The 25,406-nt window shown below is 31.0% G+C and overlaps 1 protein-coding gene across 1 annotated transcript in view; it reads left to right on the top strand.

Annotated features, from left to right (window-relative positions):
• Window positions 1–25,406, top strand: part of LOC139091758 (terminal nucleotidyltransferase 5C) — a 75,387-nt gene that overhangs the window by 1,977 nt on the left and 48,004 nt on the right. The window lies entirely within an intron of this gene.

The following is a 25,406-nucleotide window of genomic DNA, read 5'->3' as shown; positions in this document are numbered from 1 at the left end:
AAAAATCAATCAATTTCTCTAAAATTCAATCAATTCTTCCAAAATTCTATCATTTATTCCAAAATTCATTGACTTATCCTCAAAATTTGAAATTTCTACTAAAACTAAAAATAAATTCTTAACTTTCAAAAAATTCCCAAAATTAACAAACCTTTAACATTCAACAAATTCAAATCATGTTTACCAAAACACAGCTGAAACTGACCTGAAAGTCTTTAAAAAGAATAGAAGATTATAAGATTAAAAATTTATGTACCATATGTGATGATGATGTGAAAAAAAAAACTCATCGATTTTTCATGCTAGTTATCAATGTTTGAATACACTGCGGTTTTAAAATGCAATATCAGTAAGATATTAATTTCGAGTTCGGATTATTTCTTTACAAATCATTGTGGGTTTTTGAAATTTTGGTATAATGCCACTTTTTAGTGGTGTAACCAGGGATTATGCTAGTAAATTGGGATAAAGGCTTGATGAAATTAATTAAGAGTTGGTACTGCTCCGAATCATCAAAAAGCGAATTTACCTTAGTTTGCAAAAAGAATAGACAAAACCTTGAAAGTAAAACAAAGTTTCATTCTTTATGTCACATCCGGGAAATTTTAGAAATTCAACATAAAATTGCAAAGGGTTTCACATATTTTCCCGAACAACACAAAGTCTTCGTCAGCCTAGCGACACTGGCGACGTGCTTTGAAACCGCTGTGTCGCCGTATCAACCATAGAATAGAAAGTAACTCTAACGACACAGTGACGACTGATTTCGAACCATTTTTACAACAAAATATGTGATTTATTGCTCTGTATTGCTCGATTAAATTGCAAAATAATTGTCAAAATTTTCAAAACATATTTCGTACTTTTTTACGAAATCCACAATCATTTAACTCCAATCCACGTGCAAAACCTCTACAAAACTGATAATCTAAATATAATTTGGCCAAAAAATACGTAATTGACAATTATTTTAATTCTGATTATCATGATTGCCCCCTTAAGTGTCAATTAGCATCATACGAGATTACTTGTTTGACCTTTAAGCAGCAATCCTGTCTAAACTTGAAAAAAGTCTGTCAATTTGATGACAAAAACAGAAACATATTGAACTTAAATAAATAATCGACAGGATGCTTGAAAAGAAAAATTATTTTTGCTGAGAATTGAAATAATTTTGTACAAAAAAGGCAAATAAATGAAACGTTGGCACTAACAAGTAAGCAGGCAACAAAAAAATAATATAAAAATTTATTTCTCCTACTATTAAAAATTATTTAATTTTATTTTGTGTGATTCGAGTAAGTGAGAGAATAATCGAGCAGTGCTACGTGTATTTTTACAAAAAAAAAAAAAAGAATATAAAGTCACTTGACGATTAAATTAGCTAGTCAGACACACAAACATGTCACTCTGAGAACATCTAATTTAAATTTGCAATATTGACATCCTATCTGATGACAACTTTTTTTTTTCTGTACCATATGGAAACATCAGAAAAAGTGTGGAAAATTTTCTTTTCAAATAAAAAGCCGCAAACACTCTCACAGATGAAAAACTGTGCTGTACGTAGAAGATTCTCTCGTAAAATGTCTGTGTGCGATTATCATGATGATGATGATGATGATGATGATTTTTGAATGTGATTGTGAATGAAAAAATATAAAAATTTCCTTCAATGCTGTTGCATTATAATAGAAATTGTGACTTCGTATATCATCAAAAAAAAATCACATTTGTGTGTGCGCGATACGACTTCTTTTTTTTGTGATATTGACCACCACAATGACATGATTTTTAGATGATGATGACTGTTCTGTCGTGCGAAAAAGAGAAAGAATGATGAAGTCAACAAGTGTGAAAGGAAAAATTTTGTTTTTTTTGGCTTGAAACCCCCAAAATAATTATTTATCATGCTAAGATTCACGTACAATGAATATTGTCTGTGCACATAAATTTGATGTGCTGTTTTTTTTTTTGCTTGATTCCTTAGAGAAATCATTGTGTCTCTATTAATTTATGCAATGAATGTCCTTTTCCCTTGGATGGACATATTTTGCTTGCTTGGATTATTTTGTCTTATTTTTATGGGAATATGGATTTGGTGGAAATTGTGGAGAGTGGGGATGGTGAGTTTATATTGAAATAAAGCTCAGTTCGGGTGTCTTCATACAATGACCTCATTCTATAGCAGGTTCATAACAGACAATGAGCACAGCTCGAGTGTCTACATCACTTGACCCAATTCTTTATCAGGCTCATAACAGGCGATGAGCATTCTCACATAAATGAGCTTGATCAGTCAATATGATTGAAGATTCTCAATTTTGTGAGCATATTCATGACCCTGCTCCCTGTCTCTTCGGCTATGCAACTAGAAAATAAGCTCAAACCTTGAAACTTTAAGAATTTTAAAGCTTTTTAAGATTTTTCCAAGATTTTTCCATCTTGACAACAAATTTATTAAAAAATTTGCATTATTTCTGCGAAATTTGTGAAAAACATGACTAAGGCTATTCTAAATTGATGTGTACTTGGTAACAAATTACAAAATATCCCTCCATAAGCTGCAAAGAAACCAAAAACATCATTCCTTTCCTATCTATTCTTCTTAATTTCATCCACTACCATTCACATCAATAAATATAATCATTTTGTATGCAGCTTACAGCTTATAAATCATTTAATATTAATTTATCATAGAATGAACAGTCACTCTCATCTCCCTCGTCTTGTCTTGCAGCAAAACGAACGAATGATGATAAAAACTAAAAGAATTACATTATCGCATTACCACTCCATTCTTGTTTATTTCTTTCCATTTATAAATCTTTTTCGTCTTTTTTCTCGAATAAATTTTTTCATTTTCTGCAACCATATGTTATGTCTAAGTGATACTTTCAAGGCATTTTTATTTTGATGACTATGAGTTAATAAAAACTAATTTATAAAACATTCACATGACATTGCATCGGATAGAAAATGAGATTTCTTGTGTCTTGAAAATGTTGCGTGCATTAAATATGAATAAGAACATTGCCAGTGGGAGGAAATTTGTTGATCAGAGTTATAGAAAAATGATAAAACTGAAATGTCATTATTATTTGATGGAAAAAAATAATATTGTTCAATAGTTTCATTCAATAATATTTGCATGAAATTTGTGTCACAGCTGTATTAAAATGCAAACAAAATTGAAATTTTATATCTTGACTGAGTTATTGGGAATGGTGAAATATATTTATAGATATATAATTTTTTGAGGACAATTGTGGCAATATTATCACGTTTGAGCAGAGGTTGAAGTTGATTTGGATTTTTGAGGATTGTTAGAGTCGACTTGACTCTATCTCGAGCGACACAAATAAAGAATGCTTCGCCACGAAGCTCTTAAGACTCTATTAAACCTCTTTTATTGACGTCGAATGAGGCAGCCTCCGTCTGGCGTCCATTTGGCTTCCAAAAATAAGTCGCTTCCATTTGTTGTTAATCAGAGTTCGAAGTCGACTCGAATTTTGTATGGAAAAGACGAATTGATTTCATGCAGAATTCTAGTCGACTCCAAGCACTGGTGAGGTAACAAAAGAAGTTAAGTGGAGCCTTCAAAGTTACATGACAGAGCATTCTCGGGTTTGATTATAAATAAAGTTCAAATCGACTTCATACTCTGCAATTTAACTTTAAACACAAATTTACGACTCAAAAATACACAAATTTTTCATTCTTGTCAATCATTAAATTTACATATGTCCTTAAAATATTTTGACAATTCATTCAGAATTTTACAATATTTTAAAGTCCGCAAAAACTTAAAAAAATATTTTTCATTGATAAAGTACATTTAGCAAAAAAGTACTGAATTTTTTTCAAGCATTTTACTTAAATTTGTATAAAAGATTACATTTTTTTGCGAATTTAAATTGTGTAATTTTTCATTTGTTGATTGACAAGTTAAATTTTTGAACATGAACAAAAAACAACTCACTAAAATTTGTGATAAATTTTGTAAATTTTGAAGGGTTTTTTTAAACAAAAATTACAAAATTTTGTTCAAAACCAACAGGATTTCCTAAAAAAAAGCTTTAATTTTTACTACAAAAATAAAAAAATTTGTATTTTTATGAAAAATTGTCTAAAAACTTCCTAAAATCTACAAAAATTTTCCACAATAGAAACCTTTAAAAAACTTTGACAACTCAAATCGGTTCCATTCACAATAAAACGTAAAAAACTTTTTGATTCAGTTACCTCACTATTACGTTAAGTTTATTTACTCAGCAAGAAGAAAATAATGGTTAATTTAAATACTTAAAAAAAAAATAATATTAAGTAACAGAAAGCACAAAAAAAAATATCGGTCAATAATGCTATTTATGGCCAAGACATTTTTAATGTAGTTTAACTTAGGGTTTCTGATGCCGTTAACGAAAACGGAAAACGGGCCGTTTTTTTGAAAAAATAAAAACGGAAAACGGCCGTTTTTTGCTAGCCGTTTTTCCGTTTTTTAATATGACTTTTTCTTTGAATTTTTGGAAAATTTTCAAAAATTTTATTAATTTTTCGACTCAAAAAATTTTTTTAATTATTAACTTAAATTAAAAAAATTATTATTCGTCAAGTTTTTAGCCTGCGGTACACTTTTAGAACTAAATTTTTCATGTACATATTTTGGCAAATCAAAAAGGACTTCAATTTGAATGTGACGTATTGTTTCGGTACTAATAAAAAAACGGACCCGTTAACGGCCGTTTTTCGGAAAAAAACGGAAACGGCCGTTTTTTAAAAATGCCGTTTTTCAGAAACCCTAGTTTAACTGCATTTTTATGTTTAATTTGGTTTTAAAAAAAAGTTTATCGATTTTGCTTGTTCAAAAAATCGCCATAAGAAATCGAACTGAGTAAATAAAAATATTAAAGCAAGGCCGCGAGCAAATGGACTGAAGTAAAGTTCGAATTAAAGTTAAATAAAATTTTTATTGCAATTTTTACGAAGTTTGACTCGTGAGGTTTGTTAAAATTGAAGGCTAAACTTTAAATTTTGAATGTTTTTGAGAAATTTTGAAAAATTTTTGAGATTATTTGAATATTTTGGACTTCTGGTCAGACTACAGGATGTCCAGCACTCTAATTGATCCAAAATATTATATTCTATGTTTAAAAAATTCAAATTCAAATTTAAGTCGCAATACCTTCCAAAATCCAATCCATCAAAGCATGTCCAAGGTAAAGTCATCATGAAAAATCAATTACAGACCAATATTCTTGGCCTTCACTACATCAAGCAACAAATAAAGCCAAAATTCACACAGAATCCAGCAACATAATTCACATGTATGTATGTAAATTACACAAAACATACGGCGTCCGACCCATAACAGCCAACAACCATATAAATAACAAAAAAACTAATTATTAATCATCAGTCTGTAAAATTCATTTATGTTCACACACGAGAACTATGCGGATGAGTTTGAATAGGCTTATTAGAATGATGCTTTACGTAGCATTAAAAATGAGAATCTAACGACTGACATTTCCGCGATTATTATCCATTAGTTTGCAGCATCGACATGCAATTAAAATTATTTTTTTATATTTTTGTGTGTAGATTTTTTTATGGTTCCCCACTGGCATACATATCTTTTTTTTGCAAAGCGTGATGATTTCTTTGAAATTTCAAAGAAAAGATTGCCGAACTGCACACATAAGTTTTCTCTATTTGTATTTTAATTTTATTCGAGGAATAAAAGGAATGAAGCTGTTGAGTGAAGTTCATTTTATTTGCAAGGGTTGGGAATCACATTGTCTGGGAATATAAGGAAGACGTGAGTCTTTAATAGTATCAAGCAGAGCCTGAAGTCGACTCAAAGTCAAAATGAGTCGAATTGAGTCGACGTTATATAGAATTGAAGTGTTTTTCGAGCTCTGATAGCACATTAGCCTAGTATAGTTTGTCTAGACCTTACCATAGGTTAAACTAGAGCTAGAGGTCGAGTCGTTGTTTAAATGAATCATATTGTTGAACCGTCAAGTCGACCGACGCGTTGAACTTCTAAGTCAAACCGTCAAATTGAGCCATTGAGTCGACCGTTGAGTAGTTCCCATACAGAATCCGATTTGTCTTCAAACTCTGGGTATCATACCACAAGCTAAATCACCAAGCCTGATACATTTAATCGCCATAGCCTCAAACAATCATTGCTTGAATTTTTCTACCAGATTCTCTTTACTTTTTCTTTCATTTCATTGTGCTCAAACTGTACATACGCTGTGCACAACACAATATAAAAAAAATGTAATCATGAAGCAGTTAAAGTAAATTCTCGAGAATCTCGAGAAGGTTGAATTGATTGGAAGTAAAAAGAAAATAAGAAGACAGAAAAAAAAAGTGAAAGTTTCAATTGAGAAAACCTGTACGAGATCAATCGATACGAAAAGAAAAAGTAAGAAGAATTTAAGATTGCAAAATTGTTGATTCTCTCACTCTTTTTTTTGCTAGCTGCAAATAATGAGCTCTGCAAATTTTTTCTCCCGAAAAAAAATTAACATAAAACTTTTCATCAAATAGCCCACGTCACTCTTATTTTCTTTCGTATACCTTGAGATATTTTAATATTAAAATATTTTGTCGATTTTAAGCTGTCATGTAATATTATCGTGCATCAATAAATCACGACTTTTTTTTTCTATGAAATTATTCCGTTGAGTTTCATGAAGAGTGATTTTTATGTTAAAATATAATATTTTTTTTGCATGAGTTTTTTTGGAGAAAATAGTTCAGATGTAGACAGTCTTGAGCTCTTTACACACTACAGTTTGAGATCTTGATGTGATTTTCGTTTATATTTTGCATATTAATCAAATTTGATGCCTTAAAATTGCAATTTATTGAGCATTAAGGCCCAATTTCTCAAATTTAGACTCCCAAAACCCCAAACTTCAACAGCAATAAAATCAACTAGCTTAACGGGCAAAGAGCCTGCTTTAATGGTACAGAATAACCACTACGAAACCTAAAAGTGATCTCTTTGCCCGCTAGAGCCTCTTCCATCCCATCTGACACACATACACACTCAAAAGTTATTGATAAAAATTCATAACCATATGGAAGTCACAAGTCAGAAAACTTTTTTTTATGACAAGCGTGTGATTTTTTTTTGTGCACTTTCCGTGTGGCAGCCATAAAAATTTTACTTGTATCGCATGAATTATTTTACGAACTGCAAATAGCTACTTAAGCCTTTTAGACATGTCATGTTTTGTTGTTTTAAAATTTTTATTTACATTCTTTGAGTTGATTTAATTTAATTTTTTCATTGATGTTGTTATGAGGATTATTGTTGATGATTTTATGGAGTGTGTTGCTGGGTGGTATTGAGTTGGAGTTTGAAATATAGTTTTTTAATTAAAGAGATGCTACCCCTAGCAGTGCAATGAAGTCGTAAGGTATCGCTATGTTGAGGACAATCAATGTTGATGTCCTGATGACTTTAGACTGCTGTTTTTGTCATTTCGTATGCCAAAACCTGAAATTTTGCAACATCGTCCTATTCGGGTCAGCACTAAATATTCTCCAATTTATAAATCTTTAATCTTAAACTCTGCATTAAAAATAAACCTCTCAAAATCCATGAATGGTTATACAAAATTAAATATTTATATCAACTCATTATCGTTTACTGACTTAATTAGAACCTAAAATTACCTCGTGAAAAATTAATCTATTCGTGATAAATGTGACATATTTACAAATAATTTTGGAAAATATTGTTCTTTCAGACAATCATAACTAATTACTATAATTTATGAATAGCTCCGGGTGATATTTTTAGAATTTTTTGAATATGAATGACAGCTTTTGAATACTTTTTGGTCAATATTGTCATTGTTTGGGTGACTTTGATTAACTGTATGTAATTATGGGGTTTGTTAGTTGAATTTGAGGTTTGAATCAGCTTGTTAAAGTCACTATTTGAGCTTTTGACCAAGCACAACGTGTTCTCTAGGGCGGCAAGACATAAAGTTGCCCTGACAGCCTTTTGATGTCTGATATTGACTCATTTTTAAAGCGAAAATGCGATATGCCGCATTGTGTTGCTAGAGTTAAAGCTAATAATATACAAAAGTGCCCTAGAGTCTATTTAAGATATGCACAAGGGAAATAGGTCTTCAGGAACACTTCAATTAATACTCAGCTTCATAACTCCAAGATAAAATCACCAAAAAAAAATCGAATTTCCTCCCAAATAAAACACAACATTTACCACATCAAAATAGACATTTCCGTTATCACTGCTAATTGCCTGTCAAAAAAATAATTGTACATCATTTTTTGGACAATTTTTAGCTGCACTCAAAAGGAAGTTGAATAACATCAAAGATGATTTCTATAAAAATAAAATTCATTCATATTAACAGGGGGTTTGCGGATATTGCATTAAAAAATGAATAATCTCGTCTTTCACTGTCACATCTAAGTGAGAGTTTGAACAGATGGAAGTCATTAAACAAATAAATAATCTCGACAATTTTTTGCAAATTTTTATTTTTGTGCCTCCTTATCTATTCAAATTTTATATTTGGAATATTTCTCCGTTATTTTTGTATATTTAAGATAAGAAGCCCAGTCTATGACTTAATATATTTTCTCTAATATAGTCATTCTCATTTTTTGCAAAAAAAAAAATTATTAAGTGATGCAAAGATGAAAAAAATTATTGCATATTGAAATCATAAATTTTGATAACGGCATCATTAAGTGAATATCGAGTTGCTGATGAAATGTTTATATTTATCACATTTATGGACATTAGAGCTGGTTAGCTTATGTGATTAATATTGAATGAATTAATAGTCTTGTGTCATTTAATATCATAATTTAATAAGATATGGATCTGTAGTAATTTTTAATTTTTGCAAATTTTTAATGGGGTTTGAAATTGGCAATTTTGAAAATTTGTGGTTATTTAACCTGAAAGCTTAATTTAGGCAACCTTTTCTTCTTACTAATTTACTTCGATGGCCGTAGACATGATCTGTGGTTCATGATTTCTCTCAGTTGGTATTTAAAAGTGGATCTATCGCTGGCTGCCCTCTGCCAATCTCCAGTATTAAATGCTTCACTGTTTCTATCAACCGCCTCTCTCCTAGAGGCCTTTTTCATGATTTTACAATTCTAAGAGGCCTAGATACTGCAATAGATTCTCAATTATACACAATAGCATGTCTAAGACATCAATGCATGATAATTGCAAAACTCAGAGTACAGCAATGCAATGTACCTAACCACAATTTACATTCTAAGTTCAGACAACCAAAAATCATCAAAAATTTGACCTTTAAACTCAATTAATCCCATCCAATCTTAACTAACTTCCAAAAACCTCTAAAAAAAATAACAACAAATTTCCTAAATTACTTACCCATTTCCATAAATGATATTCTTAAATTCTATACTAAAGTTAAATTATTACATGACATTGCATGATCCCAACCAGCATTTATGATACAATTTGTAAAGCTCCTTTTGTCCCCCTCAAGTCAAAGACTGAGCTTTCCTTTTCCTTCCATTGAATATCTCATATCTTGATTTTTGTACCCATTCTTGTCAGTTGACCTTTTCCTTCATCTACTTGTATCTTAATGTATATACGGCATAAGGAAAAGAGAAAAAGGCTTTGTGTAATAAAAATAAAAATCAAAGCAGCACGTAACGTCTTCTTTTTATTTCTCGTTTTTTTTTTCTTTTGTCTCGATGCAATAATAAAATGTAATTGTCTCTATCTTGCGTAATGAAATTGATATACATACATTTGTAATATTACATAGTACACTGTATATACACTACAGTATTATTATTTTGTGTGTGCTTTATGGGGATTGCACAAAAGTACGATGACTTATTGAAAAATAATCGGATTAAAATGTGAGTTTTTTGAGAAATTTGAAATTTTCTTCTATCCACGCTGTTTAAATTGTGAAGAAATTAAACAAATGATTTGGTAAATATTTTTTCGTAATTTAACTATGTATAAACATGTGTTATGGGGGACTAAGATGGTCGATGGACTTAATTGCGTTTGAAAAAAGTATTTTGAAGTGCAATTAGTGGAAGTTACGAATGTGAGTTAAGTGAAAAGAAGAAGAAATTGGGCTGAATTTGGGTCAGTAGGTGTGCGTTTTTGAGTCAATCAGTTAGTCAAGAATGGGTTTGCTTCATTTTAGGTTTACAAGAGCTTTAACTTCTGTATAGCTTCAATTTTTACTCGATTTATCCTTAGACTGCCTTTAAGGCATGTTGTGCTCCCCAAAAACGTCTAATAATCAAACCAAACCACACCACAACCAAATTCACAAAATTAAAATTCAGTAGAAATTTTGCAAATTTTTTCAGCAAATTTCTAAACAATCAAAATTTATCTCAAATATTTACATTTCACAAACACGAGCTCCTTGCATCTTTTTCATTTCAATCGTACTTCATTTCAATGTTTTTTCTTCTTTAATATCGCGAATAAAAAAACAAGATTCGCTCGAGTACAAAATGTAGGCAAACACACAAGTTTATCGAGTGGCCGAGTGAAAGCCATAATTTCATTTATTGACCGACACATCACGTGTGAGTTACGAACGAGAAGAGTCATGCAAGCACAAAATTAACTTTGATATAAATTATAATACGCATTTAATGCCATTTTTTCATACACTTAATGATGTGTTTTGATTCCAATTGCATTGTCAGTTTTCGCTCTTTTTTTTAAAGTCATTCCATGGCCAAAAATAAAACTTTTTGATTTTTTTTGCGAATGGAAAATTTTCGAATGCAAAAAATCCAGCTGATGTAGGGAAGAAGAAGAAGTGAACGAATGAATGTAGAGAAAAAGTACTTTGAGTCCAATTGTTTCGGTTTATTTTGATGTCATTATGGCGAGAGAGAGGCATTTTTGCATTCACTTTTCATGGCTATAGTCGGTCAAATTATGCGAAAGAAATGAGATTGAAGCAATTGATAGTTTTGATGCTTAATTAAGGTGATTTGAGGCTGACGCTGAACTGTTGAAAGATTTGGGTTGTAATTGAATTTGTGGACCTGTTGACCTAGAGCTGAGTTAGAGCTGAGCTGCTTATATGCTGCAGCCGAGCTGCTGCAATGCTTGAGCTGAAAATTGCCTTCATTTACAGCTAAAATTAGTCTGAAATCTGCAAAGTCAATTTCAAAAATAACGCGACAATTGCCCAAATGACTTAAAATTCATCAAACCCAGCATAGGCCAAATGATTATTTTCAATATGCAGCCAAAAAAAAGTGACAATGAAGCTCGTCTATCACTCACTCTTTCGCTCATTCTCGTCACTGTATATTATTTTTATTTTTTTTTTATTTACTCATTGTTTCCAATGACCACTTAGCTATTTTGTTCAAGGCTTGCATGTATACAATAATCGGGTGAAATTTTTGACATTTTTAAAACATTTTCATACATGTATATTGAGTATCTACGTTGCACGACATGCTAAATGTAAAATTATTATCACGAATCAAGCAGAGAGCGAACAGTCAATCATTATATGAGTACAGAGTACAATCATCATCATAATCATTGCAGATTTAGAGACAGATGTTGATTCATAGAAATAAATAACCGTAACAGATGAGTGTTAATGATTCCAAATAAAACTTTTACTTTTTACCAATCAAATTGGAAATAAAGAGAAATATGAGACATTTAATAGACTCAAGTATGAGTAAGATGAAGACTCGATTGTGTCACTTGATTTTTATAATGTGATAATCAAAAAAGACTTAACAGAGCATTGACATTTGCATTGCTATTGAAAATAATCATAAATAGACACAAAATAAACTTTGCTTTTTTTGTGTTCCGTGAAATGCAAGGAAGTGTAATAAAAAAGTCATGAGGAGGAGTCGAAGAGTTCGTGAGATGGACATAAAAATTTTGTAGCAATAATGTCGGGATATCTTTTTTTTATTATTCATATTTAAAAGCTATTATTAGTTTTATTGCTGGCGAAATTGTTGATTCGAGTCACATGACAATCATGCTTTGTGTTTTAACTTGATTGGGAAGCTGAATATCTCATTTTATTAAGCAGTTCAACAACTGCTCAGCTTCAGCTATTGCTCAACGTCAGCTGATGCTCAACGACAGCTTCGTCTATAGATCAGCTTCAATTAAGCTTCACGTCGGCTTCAGTTAAGTTTCAGCTCAGCTTAAGATACAGCTAAGCTTTAGTTTCAGCTCAGCTATAGTTTATCTTAAGCTCAGAAACCGACTTAGTTACTGCTCAGTTACAGTTCAGCTTCAAGACATTTGCATCTCAGCTATAACTCAGCTTAAACTCAACTGCAACTAACTTCAGCTCAGTAGCTCGGCTCAGCCCAGTAGCTCAGCTCAGCCCAGTAGCTCAGCTCAGCTCAGTAGCTCAGTTCAGCTCAGTATCAGCTCAGCTCAGCTCAGCTTCAGTTCAGATAATACTTGACTACAGCTTAGACACAGCTTAGCTACAACTCGGCTACAGTTCAACTACTGCTTAACTATAACTCAGCTGCAGTTCAGCTACAGCTAAGCTTAAATAAATCTTCATCCCTTTTCTATACTAAACACTCATAAATTTAAAACACTCAACAAGCATTCTGTAGAAAATAAATAACACTGATAATCAATACCTAACAAATAATTCATGACAATGCTTCAAAATATCGCTGTAGAACAAAAACACTGAAGAGGTATTTAAAAATAGAATCATAGCTCTATTTTCATTTTATTTTACGAAGGTTAATTGATAAGTTTCTCAGTTTTTTTCTTTTATAAATAATTTAAACGGTAAATGCTTTTATCAAGTTTTTCTTCATTTTGGACAAGTGTAGTACCTTTTCGTACAAGGTAGGATGAGAAAAAATTCTGACTTATAAGAATTCTAATGAGTTAGTTTTGTAACCCAATTTTCAATGCCAGTAGGGAATTTAAAACTATGAGTTTCATTTGCCAAAACTACATATGTTGCAGACAGAACTTTTAGTACTATTAAATGATCTGAGGAATTAGGGGCAGACGCTTTGTTAGATTTCAAGATAATTATGATGGTTGGGTGTGCTGGTATGTGGAATAGTGGTGTGTATTGTGCGACTTTGTGTCTTTTTTGTAGAAAATTGTCGAAAGTCGTGTTAGTTGTGCTACTTTTGATGGTGTTTTGATCTCAAATGTCTTGTAAATGGCACAAATAGCCAAAGTGGTCAAAAGTGGAAGGCGTTGTACGATTTTGAACATTTTTGCTTAAAATTTCTTTTAAAAATCTTTAAAAACGTCTGAAAAGTTATAAAATGCTCCAAAAAATCACAAAATCACTCCTGAAAAAATCATCCAAAAGTATCCAAGCCTCAACATTCTTTCCATTTCCTCACACACATGGAAAACTAATAAACTAGAGTATGTGGTGAAATTTATCTATCTCACAATATGTAAAGTTTTTAATATGAAAACCACTAAACTAATAAAATATAATAAAAAGAAATAAGTAAATGAAGTCAGAGCATTTCTTCAATTGACTGTTTTTTAGCGCATTTTTGAAACTTGTTTTCAAAAAGGTAGCTTAATAATGCACTTTGTTCGTTCGTTCGGCTGTTCGTTCGGCTGTTCGGCTGGAACGCGAGATCTCGAAAACTAGACATCGTAGAGAGCTCTAGTTTGTTTTAATAGCTTAGTTCTATCGATTTATTGGGTTATCGGTCATTTAGAAGTTTCAAATACTAGCATAAATACTATAATTAACAATTTTTATTTTCATTTACAACAACAACAAAAACAACAACACGTTTTTTCGTTGTTTTACAGTGTTTTTCAATGTTTGTCAATGTTTTTACAGTGTTTACTGAACAATGTTTGAATTTTTTTTGACCGTTATGAGGTTTGAATTATGAAAATCCGTTAAATGATGAAGTTCTTAAATTTTTGGAAGTTTTATATGGATCTTGTTTTTAATATCTGGAAGTGACCTGGATCTTACTGGATCTCGGTTTTTAAGGTCTGGAATTGACCTGGATCTTACTGGATCTTGTGTTTTAGGTCTGGAAGTGACTTGTTAATCAATTACTGATCGCTGGGACAAAAATGCGCTTAAGTCCCTCGATCAATAACACGAGGACTTTTGTAATTTTTTTTTCAATGCGGTTTCCAATGTTCATTAAAAGATTATTTTTTTATTATTCACACACAGATTATGAGCTCATGCAGATGTTTTTTTTATGCGGTTTTATGACATTTTGAAATTAAAGAAGAAGTAAAAAATATCTTTCTGCGATTTTTAAAACGACAAATTGCATTGAAAAAGTTTCCGCGTACAAACGGAGAGAAAAGTAATGAAAAATTAAATTAGAAATGAGCGGAAAAGTAATTTGTTGGAATGTAAAGATAGCAAATGACATCGTGTTGGAATCAAAAATGATAAATTTGACATTTTTTGATTGGGAATTTTAATTAATTAAAAAATTGACTTGACGGCTTTGAGAATTTGAAGGCAAAATTGAAGATAAAATTGATTTGGAGACCAGAGTTGTATTTTTTGGTAGGTTAAAGGAAGCAGTCCATCTGTCCTTGGTTCGTTGGTCGGTCACAGGCCTGATCGGTATCAGGTCTAGCTAGTCAGGTCCTCCTATAACAGTTGCAACTCTGTTTTAAATAAATAAGAAGTAAAATGGCAAAAAATTGATCAAAAATTGCGAATTTGTTTACCAAAAGTCAAAATAAAGGTTCAATCATCTCCTAAAATGCCATCACACCCTCCACAGCTCTATTACCTCCCAAAAAAATTACATTCACGTGACTTCTCATTCACATTAAATTATTTAATCCCATTAAAAAAGTCTTGTACTGTCAATTTATAAATATAGAAAGTTAAACATAAGCTTAAACGTGAGCCAAACGTGAGAAGTAAGAAAAAATACTTAAAATAAATATCATGCTCAATGTGCGACATCGATGTCACATACGAGCTAGTCATCTTCCTTTCATTAACCAGAGTTAATAAGCTTTCTATAAATAAAAGTACACAAGTTTGTTGTGATAGGGGCAAACAAATTAATTCCATTGTAATTAATATTTAATTAGACTATGGTATGATTAGAGTCGTAGTTATTGTTTTTGGAATATGAATGAATCCCTTGAGTCCATTTTGTTTTCGATAATGATGCAGATAATGGTGTTTGTAAGGGAATTAGTTGTTGATGCAAAAGGATTAAAGATTAAAAATTGATGCAAATGAGTTAGTTGCATCAGAATTTGATGCAAAAATTGATGCAAAGATTTGAAGCAGAAATCTATGCGAATTAATGAAGCTAAAATTGATACAAAAAGGATTTTTAAAAGAATTTAATGCAGAAAGTTGAAGCTCAAATTGATGCAAAATGTGAAGCTTAAATTGATGCAAATACATGAAACAAATTTTGATGTAAATTGTTGAAGCATAAATTGAGGCAAATTTATGAAGCAGAGATTGATGCAAAGGATTTAAACAAAAATTGATGCAAAACGTTTCTTGAATCAGAATTTGATGCTAAAAATAGAAGCACAAATAGATGCAAAGATATAAAACAGAAATTGATGTAAATAAATGAGGCAAAATTTGATGCAAAAGTGTGAAACACAAATCAATGCAAAGAATTTAATCAGAATTTGATGAAAAACATGAAGCACAAATCGATGCAATGGGTTAAAGCAAAAGATGACACAAAAAATTGAAGCAGAAATTGATACAAAAGGTTAAAACAGAAATTATTGCAAATAATTCAATCAAAATTTGATGCAAAAATTCAAACCATTAGTTGATGCAGTTTTATTGCAGATTATTTAACAATTAACCCCCCAAAAATCCCAATCATTAAAAGCAGAAACACTTACTTGAAGTCATTAAAAGTAGAACCACCACCAAATCATCAACAAATTAAAAAAAAACACAAAAAAAAAAGAATTTTCGTACCTTCTTCACTGTCTCAACAAGTGAACATGCTATCTATATATAGATGAAGAGCAACTTTTGTGTATTCATTTATTTATGCTCTAAACACGACCATCAACACACAAAATATATCTTTTTTTTTGTGTTCAACCAGAACTTATATAAGCCTCACATACCACAAACACAGAAAGAAAAAAAAAATCGATTTTGTTACCAAAAATAATATCTTTTTTTTTTATTTTATTTTGGAAAGAAGTAAAGAAGCACAGTAAAAAGGTCAAGAGTCATGAAAGCCGCCAGGTAAATTTTTATTTGTCGCATACGTGTATGTTCAATCCTCAAAATCCAATTTAAATTCATAAGCGTCATTTACACGTGTGTACAAATAAATAAAATTCGAAAAATTCCTTTATTTTTCTAGTCACGCGGACTTCTCAAAAAAAAAAAAAATCATACTTAAATTTGCAAAAACTGATTGTGATTGCACGATGAATAGGACAGAATCGTGAAGTCGCGAGAGTATGAGATAATAATTCATATTCTACGGTTAAAAGTTCAACGATCGTAAAATTTGATGAGACTGACATAATAGTCCGTTCGTTATCAACCTTAATGCGACCGTTTGTATATTTTTATTTTATTTTTTTTTTTCGCAAAACTTTTCATTTTTTTTTCTTTGTAATTTGTTGTTGTTTTGTGAAGCTATAAAAATGCAAATGTGACGACACTTTCGATTTTTTGTTTTAAATTCGCGTACGTAAATTCCAATTTTGTACAAATCAAAGCAAAGCAAAAAAATTGCATACAAATTAAGTCGCCCAAAAAAAAATCATTACGCACTTTGTGACCGCAAAAAACCATTTTTTTTTGCTATCGTCAGGGCAAAAAAATATGAAATTTGAACGGTAATCGATTGGTTGTCAAACGTTATTCATCGACTCCCGGATATTGAAATGCAGTTTGATGACTTTTTTTTGTGACTTTTCTTATTGATGAGTTTCACTTCTTTGTGAATTTTAAGTTTAGAGTTGTTGTCGAGGATTATGTAAAGTCCTTGTTAGTTTGATGGCTTTTGCTGCATTGAAACTGAATCTAAGTTGTAAATTTTAGCAATTTTCTTACATCCTGCATCAATTTGAACATAATAGACAATCATCGCTCATTCTGTACAGTTACACAACTTAATACCACCCAAGCCTATCCAAAAATCATAAAACAACTTTACAACTTCATTCGATCATCAATTTCATCTTCAAATCAATACAATTATCGGCAACTGATGATGATCAATTCGTGACTATCTTTGGTTATGAAAAGCGAAAAGAAGAAAGAAAAATAAAATAGAAATTGAGAAATTAATTAGAGTATGATGCAATGTTAGGCAGAAGAGATGAAAGAAATTGTTGGTAATTGATTCGTCGAAGTACGCTAAAGTACATGAAATGAGCAGCAGTGAATTTATGCTGGTTAATGTGCTTTTTTATGAGAAAGTAAATGGGAATTTCGAGATATTGTTGATTAGAGTTTAGGTTACTGGTAGACATTGTTGAAGATTTGTGGGAAATAAGCTCGGAAAGCGCATGATGACTCGTTTTGACGCTGGTTTGAAGCCGGATTCTATCGAATCTGGCCTGAACTCTGAGTCATGTTGACTTGAGGCCGAATTTACAGCACTTTTGGACCCACGCGCCTTCCAGGACACGGAGCAGCAATTGTCCTGATCCATGCCAAATTCCAATCACCTTAAACCCCCCGCAAAGCCAAAAAAACTCCTTTTTCTTTCCACAACTTGACATTACCTCACAGTTCTCGTCATAATTTATAATCCAAACTTCCTCAAAAAATATTTTAAGAAGCAATTAAGAACTCAAATGAATCGAGAAGGTAAAAAAAAAAACAAACAGCACTTTGCGGTTCAAATTAAATATTATTTTGACATTTAGGAAGCAGTTTTGTGTTTGCGATTAAACAGTTCCGCATGAATAATCAATCATGAAGCCGAAATTTCCTTACGATTGCTAAATGCTAATTGTTTTGCATGGTCGATATTAAATTTTTATATTTTGTTGCATTTATTTGGATGGTGGGGGGTGTTAAGAAGGAAGACAATTAGTGTATATTTTAGAATTTTATTTCAAGATCACAAAACCTAGCTATTCTATAGCTTTATATAAAAATTACGCCAAACTAAATCGTGAGCTAAAAAAATTGCATTTGTATTAAATTTAAAATTCAGATTTTACATCACTGATAGCAAATTAAGCTTTGAGACCGGGAAAATTACAGGCTAGACGAGGCACGAAACAACAAAAAATTCTACAATCTACGCAAAAGCTTCTGATATAATTTTCTATTTTATTTCTATTTATTTCCTCTTCTCACTAATCGACACAGTAGAAAAAAATAAAATAAAACAAAAAATTATAAACGTCACACAAATAAATCAGATATGTGCACAATGTGCTGTATTGTGTATTTACTTCTATATGTGCTGATTATTATTTTTTTATATTTCAAACACAAAATGTTAATGTCACTTTAATGTCATTTCACACAGCCATCATATTTGCCCTTCTTTCTTTTTGGTTGTGAAGTGGATTTTGAGGGGTTTTTTGGAGAGTTTGGGGGATTTTTAGGGGTAATTATGATGAATTTTTTAAGAATTTACAATATTTTGTCAAATATTGTCAAAAAATCCATGAAATTGTTAAGAAAAAGCTAAATTCCACTCCAAATCCACCTGTATGACTAAATTAGTCCATTAATCACTCAAAAACAGATGGTTAAAAATGCGCTTATTCCCCTATCAACATCCACATCAAAAATCTATTATTGTCACTACAATACTATGCCGTATATACAATACCATATTTCACGATCATCATCACATATGAATTTGAAGTGTTTTTCCATTTACTATGTTATTTCTACTTAGTACATATATTTAAATGAATATATGAGTCTTTCTGCTTATATCCACAACACCATATTTTACAGTCTGATAAGAACGTTCTAGCCTCTTGGGCATCTCTGCTTTGTGGACACTTTTTTCACTTTACATTTTATGTCCATTACATTTATTAAATATTTTTGTGGTGACATGAAATAATAAATCAGAAACTGAGAAGGTTCTCTTTTTTTTTTGGTCAATTCGGTTTTTTTGGTTTTGTTATCAACAATATTATTTGCGCATTTTGTTACTTTGTAGCTTGTTTGATAATTTACGTTCCTTTATAATCGACCAATACACGGAGCGTATCTAGGTAGCGCTTGTTATTTTCCATTAAAATGCCACACATTTCATAAAAAATTTATTTTGCAAATTGTTCAATTTTTTTTTGCTGCAATTTAATTATTTTCTGCATTCAATTTATTAATATTACACATTTTTTTATTTCGATTTTCAATTAAATGTTAATGATGTAAATTATATCCATACGAGTATCGCATTGCAATATTAAGAGACATATACTTTTTTATGAGATAATAAAAGGGTTGGGGATTAGCAAGTTTAAATGGCAGCATTTACAGCCCACAAACAACCTACTTGCTTGTAACTTTTTTTTTAGGCTAATCTGGATCAACGTTCACCGCATTTTGCGCTATTATTTATGAATACATTAATAATAATAAATTAATATTGCTGGGATGATAAGGCTTGACAAATAATCTTATCGATAAAATGCACATAAAAAAAAAATTATGAAATGAGGTGAAAATGTGTGAAATGTCGAAATTGTGGATGAAAAATAAGGATTTGTGAAAATGTCAAATGTCTGTTTAGTGAGATAATGGGATGATTCAGAGTGTTTTGGGTGATTTTGCAATGTAGATTTATTGGGGTTACTGATAGCGATACTACACTGACTTGTTGGGTTTTTTGGATTTGGTTTCTAGTAATTTTGATGAAATTTTAACAAATTTCCCTAAAATAAAGGGACAAAACTATGTTTTAACTGGTTTAGGGCAAGTTAATGTCCAGTTGATGCCTAGTTCTCACATATTTATGTCCACTAGTTTGAATAATGTCTATAAACCTTTTGATCAGCTTCAAAATTCCAAAACAAACCAATTTAATCACATAAACAATCCTAATAAAACTATAAATCATCAACCTGTCTTTAATCATCAAAAAAGTCGTAATAAAAACCAAACCAACGTCCTTGAAATCTCTCTATTTTTGACTATAAACGAACTATCTCACAACAAGGCAGACTGAACATGAAAAATAATTAAATTGAAATTAATCTCGAGCTATTTCTTGTTTACTTCTATTTATCGTCTTATTGTTTGTTGTTGAAAAGATACAAAATTGAAGGTAGAATTCAAGAGAAATATTATAAACCGGACCTTATTCATTGAGAGGGAACATTGAAGGTTTTTAACGTTCCTTCACATTTTTCTGTTTTACTCGGCTGAAAATGCAATAAAAACAGCATCAAATAACAATTTCAACATTTCATAAAAATTGAATTGAGAGACACACATTGCACATTTTTTTTAAAAAAAAGTTCCATTCATCCACAAAGCTAAATAAATTTCTTGTTGCTGTGTATATATGAATTGTTCATAATGATATCTGTCTTGAATAATTTATTTATTTAAATATGAAATGCAAGTTGAAATTCTACTTCAATAATAAATTTTGTTGCCATTATTCATTTCTTTTGTGCTGTTGTTATTTTCTCGGCTAAACTACACTTTAGGGTGGGCCAATATATTAATTTTCATATGGACCAAAATCACTCCAAAAACACTTAATATAACGTTTAATTGTAGTTTTAGTAGTTTTTAGGTAAGTTTTAACAGTTTTGGGTAGTTTTGAGTCAAAAAATTTAATTTTAAAATTTCAAAAAAATTTAACTTTTTTCCTTATTTTTGGTATGGTTTTAATATTTTTTGTATCATAATTGATAACAATGATCATTTTTACCAAAATATCCATGAATATTGATCCAGCAAAGGGTAATAATGATCCATTTTAAAAAAAAGTCCGTAATTACTGATCCAGCATAGGGTAATACTGATCCAGCATAGGGTAATTATGATCCCTTTTACAAAATGTCCGTAATTACTGATCCAGTATAGGGTAACAATGATCCCTTTTACAAAATGTCCGTGAATACTGATCCAGCATAGGGTAGGTCCGTGAATACTGATCTGGTTTAGGTTTATCTGGCCAGATCAGTTTTCATTTTATTTAAAAATTAATAGATCCATAAACTGAAATTTTTATTATTTGTAATTTTCTATGCTCAAAATATGATGAACAAACCAAAAATAGCCCAAAACGACAAAAAATATTGAAATTTTAAAATCAAATTTTTTTGAATTTGAATACTGATCCAGCATAGGGTAATACTGATCCAGCATAGGGTAATTATGATCCCTTTTACAAAAAGTCCGTGATTACTGATCCAGCATAGGGTAATAATGATCCCTTTTACAAAAAGTTCGTGAATACTGATCCAGCATAGGGTAATACTGATCCAGCATAGGGTAATACTGATCCAGCATAGGGTAATTATGATCCCTATTACAAAAAGTCCGTGATTACTGATCCAGCATAGGGTAATAATGATCCCTTTTACAAAATGTCCGTGAATACTGATCTGGTTTAGGTTTATCTGGCCAGATCAGTTTTCATTTTATTTAAAAATTAATAGATCCATAAACTGAAATTTTTATTATTTGTAATTTTCTATGCTCAAAATATGATGAACAAACCAAAAATAGCCCAAAACGACAAAAAATATTGAAATTTTAAAATCAAATTTTTTGACACAAAACTCGCTAAAATTGTTAAAACTTACCTAAAAACTACTAAAACTACGATTAAACGTTATTTTAAGTGATTTTGGAGTGATTTTGGTACATATGAAAATTAATATATTGGCCCACCCTAAAGTGTAGATATACCATTTTCTCTACATCGAATGCTGCTTGCTGCTGTTTATGATAAAAAAAGCAAGGAAAGTATCACGGATTTATTTGATCTTTTATTTCTAATGTGATATGAATACGAAGTACTTTTCTATTACTTTATACGGTTTGTTTTATCTTAGATAAGGTTTTTATTAAATTGTGAATATTTTTTTTGTGGGGATAAACGTGGAATTTAATATTGAAATGGGATATGGAATCATGTGTTGTCAAATAAGTTACTGGGTGGGGTTTTTGTTGGTATAAAATTCTGAAAAAATCTAAATCGATTGAACTTGCTTTGAATTCCAATTTTGAACAATCTGGGTTGTGAACTTAACAAGGTCCTGAAAAGCGTTTCTCTGACACTTGCTTTAAGGTTTTCTGGAGTCTGGATTTCGTGAATTTGTCGATATTACCCGAAACTATACCAATCAATATAGTGATGTAATTGAGCTTGCTCAGTACCTTAACAGGCAAAGAGTATGTTTTCATGGTACAGAAAGCAACTGAGACCACTGCGATACCTTAAAAGCGGTCTATTTGCCAGTAAGGGTTGTCTGTTCAGAAACCAACAACATCCTTTATTAGCCGAAATCATTTGCGATCTAAAAAGTCAGATTCAAACTCATTTTCAATGAGATTTTATAAAATTTTGCTTCTCAAGTCTTAAACATTCAATTATTAAATTACATCAGCAAACCCATTCCCATCAAAATCTCATCAAGTCAATAAAAAATGTTTGTTATTTAACAAAGCAGAGAATAAAGTGACAGACATTTGGTCGTCAACTGAACACAACAAAAAAAACTCTTTAATAAAATAATAAAAGTGACATCATTCCCAGTTGATATTTAAAAGTCTGAACAATTTTTTTATCATATGTATGTAGTCAATAAATCCTGTTTTATTGTCTCACGTCCAGAAATTGCGAACGAAAAAGAAGGAGAATCATCTTCTTGATCCACAAAAACTAAACTTTAAGGTAGAATTTTATTTAAAAGTCACACGATCTAAATAAAGTCTTACGTAAGATTAAGTCCATTAAGAACCAGAAAATTTATCAACGAATGTTGATCAAATAATATAAAAATCGAATAAAATGCCCCTCAAAATGCCAGAAAAGCAAACATAAGAAGTAAAACGACAAGCTCAATTCAAATTATCTTGACTTGGTGATATTAAGTACAGAGAGGATGAAAAACGTGTATTGGAACCTGTTATAAAAGAATATCTGTCAATATAGATACAGGCAAACGAGAATTCTTGCTGATAGGCAATTTACTCATATTGAGCATTAATAAATTATAGAAATTGAAAGCGATGAGAAATCAACAATCAAATTAAGTCAAATCTTTTAAATCTTCCGTCTTCGTGTGTTGATTTTAAGCAAGCACAATAAATTGTGCTTTAGAAGATTTTAAAAGATAAGTCTTAGCTCATTTGCAGTCAATCCATCAACATCTATATTGACAACATCGCAGATTACTTTATGGCTCGTTTATAGACTCAAAAATATGAAGAAGAACTTCACTTATGTTTTTTGTGATAATATTGCGACTTAAACAAAAAATTATTGAGTCAATCGCTTATTGAAGATGCAAAAATCTACCTGATATATCTGTGGTTGCCAACAGAAGGATTGGTACTTTGGCATTTTCAGTTGAACAGAGACTATTAATTAGCATTTTGGTATATAATTTTTTTTCTGGATATGTTGAGGCGGTTATGGATGTGATTTAACTTGAATTGAGGGAATGGAATGCTTGGTATTAAACCTGTTGGCTATAAATGTAGCTCTAAATTGACTTTACATCTATTTCACCCTGGCCTAGGACAACTAATAAATTAATTGACCTTTTGTTGTTGATGGAACTGGTTTGGATGGCTGAGTTGTTTGACATATTTGTTTTGTGCATTCCTGTGCATACCCTGGGGTACTGGCAGTCTTAAACTCTAAAAAAAGTCACATTTTTTTTATGAAAAACCGTCAAATTCATCGTCAAGTGCCCAAGCATGTCTGGACACCTCTCAATGAGCTTCTAAACCCATTTTTCAAAGCCTCTGATTCCCAAAAGCACCAATCTCAATCAGCCGACAGTGCGACAAGTTTAAATATTGCTTTTTTCCTCTTCTTGCCTACTTCTTAATATCAGTTTTTCATTCCATCGATGCACGATGATTCCACATTCATTTTGCTCACGATGGCATTAAAAAAAAATGTATATAAAAAATTAGGTTTTTTTGAAAGTGAAACAGAATGAACAGCAACAAACGGCAGTTCCAAATAAAATAAATATTACACACAGCAACAAGTAGAATGAGTTTACGAAGAGAGCGAGAATATGGAATAAACGAAAAAAAAAATCGAAAAAAATTGTGTCAATCGGAGGCATGTCTTCATAATGAAATTGAACGCCACGCAACAGGCCAAAAGCAAATGTGTAACCAGTGTCAGTAACCGTCATGTGAATTGAATTTTATTTTTTTTTTTTTTTTTGGTGAATCAATAGAGCAATTGTTATTGTGTCATTAGTCTCGGATCTGGTGCTGGTCGAATATATAGCAAGCGAGAAAATTGGCCCTCAATTGTGCATGAATAATGGCATTATGTGGATATATGCTCGGGTATTATTATATTATGTTTTGAAAAAAAGAGATTTTTTCAATTTTTGAATGAAAAATTTTAAAGTAAATAAAAATAACTTTTGTGCATTTCTTCTTCCTCATTATTGAGGTTCTTTCATCGACGATGAAGTTTCATTTAATTTCGAATATTTATAGTTGAGAAGAAATGAAGAATTTTAGAATGAGAAGTGTGAAAACTGGAATAAAAATTGGGTTAGTGTGGGCATGTCTATTTATTTAAAATGGATGAGCAGGTTTTGTTGATGATGACTACTTGAGAAGTGCAATGAAATTGTTGAAAAATGAGATTTAGATGGAAAATAATATGGGGAAATTCTCCTGGTTTGAGGCAATTTTTTGAACTTCCAGGTGTAACTGGGCATGAATCTTCTTTCCTATCAGCAAATGAGCATACTCACTTAAATGAGTGTGCTCATGAGTTAACTCAATTAATATAGTCGAGGATGCTCGATAATCACGAACATTGACCTAGTCTGTTGGGGTTTCTATCTCTACCTTAAAGTATTCCCCAATAGCGCCTCTCGGATGCCTGCAGATGAGAAATCAAACCCAAAAAATTCATGTGTAACCAAAATTGACTGACCCCAAAGCCCAAAAATGACAAAAAATTAATTAAACAATTAACAAATCATTCAAAAAGTCACTCAAAACAAAAATCATCGGCAATAATGAAAATAAAATCCCCTGCAGTCATCTCGCAACCTGAAACATTCATAAAAATCTCTTTTATCGAATCTAAAATTTCAGAAATTAAACGCTCGATTAAATTTTTTTTCACTAAAACATTTCGTTTTGTTTCTATTTTTTATGAATGAAAAATCAATCAAAATAACAGCAAATATTTTTTTTGTTATTTCAATTACTTCT

This window comes from Chironomus tepperi, unplaced genomic scaffold, assembly GCF_022539635.2.
Source record: "Chironomus tepperi strain 1889 unplaced genomic scaffold, CSIRO-AGI_Ctep_v1 contig_261, whole genome shotgun sequence".
NCBI lineage: Eukaryota > Metazoa > Arthropoda > Insecta > Diptera > Chironomidae > Chironomus > Chironomus tepperi.
Note: the sequence above shows the minus strand (reverse complement) of the source record. Positions and strands in the feature narration are given on the sequence as shown.